The 7,807-nt window shown below is 36.1% G+C and overlaps 1 long non-coding RNA gene across 1 annotated transcript in view; it reads left to right on the top strand.

Moving 5' to 3' along the window:
* LOC125505510 overlaps positions 1-5,342 on the top strand; it is a 12,447-nt gene extending 7,105 nt beyond the window's left edge. Inside the window, exon 2 of the long non-coding RNA XR_007282230.1 lies at positions 5,270-5,342. This is a non-coding gene — a long non-coding RNA (uncharacterized LOC125505510). The remainder of the gene's footprint in view (positions 1-5,269) is intronic.
* The last annotated feature ends 2,465 nt before the right edge of the window (positions 5,343-7,807 follow it).

The following is a 7,807-nucleotide window of genomic DNA, read 5'->3' as shown; positions in this document are numbered from 1 at the left end:
TTGATAAATAATTCGTTCTTATTGCGAAATAGGAGCACTATTTATCAATCTGTAGTAAAAGACGTGAGGAAATTCTGTCTTTTTTAAAGACAAAAGATTTTGAGGCAAAATACCCAAAAAGAAGTTTGTAAAAAATGAATCCGCCTCAACAATATAGAACTTATCTACAACAAAGAATTAATAGCCTCAGTCACTCAGAGGAACTTGAGTGAGGAGCAGTTTGAGCTGGAATGATCTTTTCTACGTCACTGAATAGAGCACTCAATGGCACATTTACGAAATAAAGCACCGTTTGGAAAATATTGGCAGTTTTCACAGAAAAGGCCAACGTTTTAAGAAAACTATTGCTTATGAACAGCTGTATTTTACGGAGGAAAATCGACCCAAAAATGACGCCGCCTTTTTCGACATATCTCAAGAGCCATTAGAGCTACAGCACGCCTTTTCGCATCACTGATTAAAGAATTGAGAACTCAGAGGATCTTGAGTGAGGAAATAGTGACAGTTTTCTCACCAACAGCTAAATTTCAATCTGAGTACAAGATAAGACGAAAATTTCATGCATTACGCCACTTTTTTGCTTGTATCTCCAGAGCAGCTTGAGCTAGCGCTCACTTCTGAGCATCGCTTGGAAAATGTTGGCAGGTTTCACAAATGGGCCAAAATTTCGAGAAAACTAGCAATTTTGCGCTGTTGTATTTTACATTGAAAAATCGAGCCAAATCGGATTTTTTTCCAATGTATCTCAAAAGCCATTAGAGCGGCCAAACAGTCCGCTTTCCTACCACTGGATAGACAATCCAAAACCCCAACATGTTTTTGAAGTAAATCATCACGGGGGAGGTAAAGGCAATTTTGGTATAAAAAAGAAAATTTTATCTGCTGCTAGAATGAAGTGTCTAAACATGTTCACAAGTTGATCCTAAAGCCGCATTCCTTTCGAAGTTCAGTCGCAGCGGTGCATAGCATTCGATCAAGCGTGCAGAAAATGTGCATCTTCCCTGACATGGCGAAAGGTCATCACCTTTCTTCATTCTACACATTGTACGGTCAAGGAACTGCGACTATTTATTCGAAAAGACAAATGAATTGAACGCCCTTAAATTAAAAAAAATACATTGAATGGTTATAAGTTATAAAAAAATAATTCAGACGTTGTGCGAAAGAATACCTACTGGTGATGATTGAAAAAGGCTTTTAAATGTTAACTACTCCTTGGGTTGACCAGAAAAGAAATAAATTTTGATTTTGAAAACTTATACTCTGGATCCGCTTTAGGCATTACGAAAACCAAAGCCGCAAAGTTTAACCTCTAGCAGTGGCATGTGAGTTTAAATGCTTAACTTGTCTGCAAGTTGAGTAAAAGGTGCTAATCCAATAATATACACAATAGTGTTGACTTTCCTGCACAGCAGTCATTTAAAGCAGATGTAGCCGGTATGAATAAGTATGGTGACTTGGCTCATACACGATAAACAGACAGGAAAATTAAATGTTTAACCGAATAAAACAAGTTCTCTATCAATTGTTGTTGAATGGTCCCTGCAATTAAGCATTGAAGCCAATTAGTCGACGAGGAAAACTTTGAACTTGAGCATTCCACAAGGCTGTTTGGACGTCAATAGGCCAACGTCGAACGCGTTTAAAATAATTATCACTCAACACTAAATTGGACAGTCTTTCTTGCATAACAACTTACTGATTCCCTGGACAGGTAATTTGCAATGCTAATCAGTTTAATGTTGACTGTGATTAGCTGGCAATAAAATCTGCTTACTTCGTGTGTTAATTAATTCGTTTCTAGTCACACTCAATGATTCTTTCAGTGTCTCAAGTCTTTATTTATTGTTTTGGTTGCATTCTGTTCAATATTATGACTTGTTTTTGACTATTCAGTCAGTGGCTAGAATTATTTTTACACCAACGCAATCAAACCTCAATCGATGTCATATTTTTATAATTTTTTAAAGAGTTACACAGAGATGGCTTGAATATGCCTGATTGATTTTTTTGCCTTGAACTTCGCTTTGTATCAAAAGTACCGCAGAGTTTGTGCTGTTGGATAGAAGGTAGTTGTGGAAAAATAGCTCTAACGGAAGTAGGCCTGGGTAACTTAAAGGCAATTTATTAATAATATTTTAAAATGTCTTCAAATTTTAGAATTTTCCAGTTTTAGCCAAGTTACTCTTTCTTCTAAATGGTCAATTTTCTAAAGTTTCACTTAAAAATGCTGACAATCTCAAGGTATTTTTCGCGAAAAATTATGAAATACATTTTGAATCTTTCGTCGCTTTGCAAAAAGTTTTGAAATCCCTTTCCAGCTTCGAATTTCAAACAATCAAATAATTTTCTATCAAAAAACGGACAAAATAAGCGAAAGTTTATAACAGATTATTTGCAAATCTCGTCACCTCCATTACTCTGAAGACTGTAGAATTTGTTAAAACATGTGGTTTTTTAGTTTTGACTGAATTTTTTTTGCGTTTCTTCCTACTCAAAAACGCTCTATTTTGTAGAGTTTCACTTTAAAATACTGACGATCTGGTAGACTTTTACGCGAAAAATTACAAGATAAATTTATAGCTTTGTAAAAATTTTATGTGTCGAATTAGGGGCAAAAGCGAAAATAAATTCCTCCCGTTTTGTTCCAAAAACCATTATGGTTTTCTCCAAAACCGGTCACAAAACTGAAAGTTTTTAATCGAAAACTTCGAATTTGGCTCAAAAACCAAATAATTTTATTCAGTTTTTTACCGAAAGTAATTAGGACTATCTTGAAAAAACGACCAGAGCAAAAGTTCACAAAAAATTATTGGGAAAATTCGCCATCGCTCTGAAGATTTCTAAAGTTCCTTTAAATTTTTAGGTCGTTCCAGTTCTAACAAAGTTTCTATTAAGCAATTCTTTCTACGCAGAAATCGTATTATTTTTTATTTTTATTTCAAATTCTGACAATCATCAGGTATTTTCTGTGGAAAATTATAAGATAATTTTTATTGTAATACTCGCCTCCTTAACCGCTATGCAAAAATTTTTGGAAAACTTTTTACAGTTTTGAATTATGGAGAAAACCGTAATAATTATTTCTGGGTGTTTTTCCAAAAATATTTCCCCGAACTGAAAAAGCGAAAGTTTATAATCATTTATTTGGAAAACTATTGGAAACTGGGGTTTCGTCACTTTTACGTCAATATTTCTAAACAACACTGTCTCTAAACAGATAAACCGCGTTGTAAGTAAGTTTTACTGTAAAATACTGGCAAACTGAATCTTTTATGCAAAACAATTAAGAGATCGATTTTACAAGAAAATTCGACGACTTTATTTGGACTCAGTTCTGTCGCAGGGAAAATCTAGATGACTTTTTTTAGTTGTTTGAACAAAGTAGTAAAACGTTACTCAGAAAAAATGTTGATGACCTTTTTTTTAGATGTGAAAATTCCAGTCTCAGGTCTCGTAAAGCTTTAACAAATGAATTATCACTCATTAACCGATGAGTTATAACTCGTTAACTCAGAGCGGCAACAACTCATTAGCGCAACTCAACACAGTGTTACCCAGGCCTAAACGGAAGATAAAGTACTTTTGTCAGAAACTGAACTGTATTTTTTCACCCAAATTTCCATTTTATGTTTACAGCAAATTAATTTTTATGTACAAAAAAGATTACGGAATATCCAAATGCGTCATTCAACGCGGCCATGTATTATATTAAAATTCCGAAAAAACCCCAAAAAAATTAATAGCTTTTGTTTCGTGTTTAATCTGATTGCTTACGATAGAACGCATTTTTTGAAGCAAGGAAGCAGGTGTTTTAACAGGTCCAAACAGATGAATCACGCTTCACTGGGCAGAAGAAAATCACCTTTGTGATCGTATGATTTTTTAAATAAAATTTAAACTTAAACCCTGATCAGCTGGAAAATATTTCAAATGCATCGCAAAACCCATTGCGCTTTAATTGCGTTTTTAACATCATTTCTAGCAAATTAACTGGTTTTTACACTTAAGAACTTGACACTCTAAATGCGAATTTTATGCAAACTGCTGAAATAGATTTATCCGGTAACGTAATGTTTAATTCATTCTTAAAAGCTTCATTAGCATAGTTTAGTTTGCATGATGATACGGAATTTGTAACTGGATGTTTTGGCTTCAATTTAAATCATGAGCTCAGCCCAACTATGGCGTCATCCAGTTTGAACCCAACGCTGTTATGATAATTAACCTTGTTAATTTCCCGACAAATTCTGTTTATTTTCATTTTTATGGCCGCGTTTAGTGTTTGACAAATAAATGCACATTGTTCAGTAAAATATGCCTCGGTATATCCAGCATCTAGCGTATCTTTCGACTGTTGTAGTTTAACAATGTTTTAAACTGTTCCAAACGATCTACAAGGAAACCAACCATTTGGAACTTAGAAGGGACTCTTAGGGATGTGAAACTAGTCCTAGATTATTGGACAAAGTTTAAGTTATAAAATACGCAAAATATGAATGCACTCAATAGGCTTTGAGTGCGCCCAGAAAAATTGAGCAAAAATCCCAATAGCGCAAACATGTTGAACATTTCGAAATCGATTCCTGCGAACTATAATGTTTTATAGTTCGCGTTCCAATATGTCAGCACATTAACTTCTTTATCCATAACAATAATACCTCACTTACGTCACTGCTGTTGCATTTTAATTAGCTTTTTACGATGGTTTGTATAAACGAATTCACCTGCCAGTTGAGCAATTAAATTAATGGTCTTCATTAAGAGTATTTCGGCGTGCTTTTTACGGTTACCCATTTAACTGTACCCCAAACCCGATATCCGATGGGCTTTAGTTGATGGTGGTCATTGTTGGTGGTGAAAGCGTGCCAACAGTGCCCATATGGAACGTTTTCCCAAAATCTCATTTGTTCGCTAGTTTTTTTTTGATTGGCAGTGGTTGGTTTAATATGTTTCATCTAAAAATCCCCTATAGGTAAGGCACAGCTTTTTCCTTGTTGCCCAAGAGGAACTCGTTTGGCATTACCATAAGTGCATCGAGTTGATTTATGTTGCACTTGCCATTTGCAGCTAAATAATCCACTTAGTTATTACGTAATTATTTATCTATCGCCTGAAAGCATGCAGTCGCATTTCTAGACATCGAATATTAATGGTACATTGTCGTTTTTATCCCCCGAGTGGTTTTAAAACGAGTGCAAACTGCCTCTTCCGCATCAGATGATGGACGATTATGGCCCGAAGATAAATCCTGGTGTTTTGCTTGCAGAATGTCTGGAGTAACGTTGGCTGGTGGGCAGCCTTCAGGAGGCAATACAGACGTGGGAGATGGAGGTGGAAGAGCGCTCAAATTGCAAACTGATACTCCTCATTTGGTTAGCATGGGAGGCGACAGACTCAGTACTTCGGTTACGTTGCATCCACTTCCTCCAGGTGAATAACTATAAAAAATGTTCATGGAAGTGAAGGTGTTGTTAGATTAAGGGTGGTGATAGTAAATTTATGGAAAATGATAAATGATCTTTTAGGAGTTTTCGGACGTAAATCACTGAGGTGATAAAACTCACCAAAATTAGTAGAAAACTTGTGCTGAAATTTAAGCATTTTTCCAGTTTTTTCGTTCCAGCTCCCGCGATTTTTGCGACATTTACCTGAATTTTGGAAGGTGGGTTACGCTCTTGAGGCCAAATAGTTCATTCGGTCAAACGGTTGCACGAATATACAGAAAGTTTTGTTTTAAGGGGGCCAGTCACTATTAGCCAGCTGGAACCTTTCTGTGGTACGCCCCTGAACTTTAAATGCATTTTTTTTTAATTACTTGTTCAATTTAGGAACTTCCTTATCTCTAGTGTTTGGTTCGCATCTGCCACTTTTTTTGAGTTATTTGCAAAATTAATCCAATATGCCTATTCAGGTCCAGCAAAGCACCGCTTTGAGAGAAAACATGGTGCTTTCAGTCTCAAATATACTTACTAAATATTTACTTTTGTGTGTGTTTTTTCTTTCCGTCTATTTCCTCGATTAAAAATTGAATTACCCCGTATAAATATGAGATTTACCTGTTTACCATGGCTTTGTCCCATTTGTTTCCTACGCGCTCTTTTATCTTATCAGTGTTTGCATAATTTCTTTATTTAATTTAGCATCACGCAGGTTGTGATATTTCGTACGTACATTGAGATTTTTGTCAAACTAATTAGAATATTCGGTCGACAGTGCGTTATTGGTGCACATTGAAGTCGGTGAGTCGATCTTAAAAATATACCTTTTATTTTTAGTTTTCATAACTTTTCTCGCTGAGATTCATATGCAGATTTTTTCTGTTTTCTTGTCGTCTTTAAAAGTTCTCTTTAGCTTCCGCGGTGTTTTGATGGTGAATTTTGCCAGCATTTGTTAAGAAATCTGGAATTTTATACGTAAGCTTAACGTAGAAATTTTTGGGAAACAATGCGGCTAATTTCTCTTCTCCAATTTTTCTATTGAAACTGGGGAGAAATTTGACTTCTCCTTTATGACTAGATGGATGTCCATATTTATTGGCAATATCGAAAACAGCAAAAAGAGCAAACAATTCAACATCCGTCCTATTTTTGGGCTTTGAAAGCAAGCAAAACCGCCAGACACGTCGGGCCGAAACGCACGTGGCTAAGGAGTGATTCACGTGTCTTAAGGGACCTGCCATTTCCTTTGAAATATCGCAGCTTTAACTGCTATTTATCGTAATAAAAGGACCCTTCTCTTTTCCTACATGGAGACCTAGCGGCCCGAATAGAAATAAGAGCAGAAAGTGGCTTTCTATAGGATGGCAATTCAAATTTTACATAAAACATTTTGTTGAAAAACACCTTCTAGCGTCAGTTTTTTTGGTGTGTTTTTGGAATGCAGGCGTTTCCAAATCGCACCAAAAACTTTTGAGATAAATGATCCATTAAAACAATACAAACGTAAAAAATATTTTCGTTTTCATTAATTGCATTTCCTTCATTTTCCAAAGTGTATCTTTTTTACTTTCTCCATAACATTTGCGTACAAACCGCTTTAATAAATGAACTTTCCTTGAAACGATCAAATGAAATTATTCTCAAATATGATGCACCAGACCATAAATCTGGAGCTCAGACAGGCTGAAAGAAAGGTCCCCCCATTGCTGCTGTTGACATCTATTTTTTACGTGCCTTTTCCGAGCGTATTAGACCGTTAACAAGGGCTTCTAATTCGGTTTTCGGGTTAAAATAGAAACCAAACTTCTGTAAAGGCTGAACCCCGGCGTCAGTTATTATCGGAAGTCTTTGTGGAACATCTACCTATCTCTGGGAATTAACAGAGACACTTTCCTGGTTCAGGTTTCACGTCTCGAGTCGCGACATAATCAAGCGAGGAATTCTATCTAATTAGTGTTTCCTGTTTTCTCTGCAATATTTCATGCATACTGGTAATTCAATTTCTTCAAAGGAAAAATGTTTAATTTTCGTTTTAATTCAGCTGCTTATGCAAGAGGGAAAACCGGTGGAGTAACACCGATGGCGGATCCAGGGGTGGGGGGGTCATGGGGGTCATGACCCCCCATTCCATTCCAAATGAGCGTTCTTGTTCATTTTGCCTCCGAGATATGAGCAAAAAGGGGACGGAAAACATGAAATTTTGGCATAATCTTGCACCTAAGTGTCTGATATTCAAATTTCCCTTTCTAGGTCAAATCTACTCGAATTTCCTCACTCACGTTGTTACGACTGAATCGACTTTTCAATTCTCTATCCAACGATGCCAAAACGAATTCTGCGGCTCGAATGGTTCTTGAGAAACTTCG

Source organism: Dendroctonus ponderosae, unplaced genomic scaffold, assembly GCF_020466585.1.
Source record: "Dendroctonus ponderosae isolate FM_Combo_2020 unplaced genomic scaffold, Dpon_F_20191213v2 Dpon_F_20191213_8, whole genome shotgun sequence".
Taxonomy (NCBI): Eukaryota; Metazoa; Arthropoda; class Insecta; order Coleoptera; family Curculionidae; genus Dendroctonus; species Dendroctonus ponderosae.
This window is presented reverse-complemented; position numbering and strand designations above follow the sequence as displayed.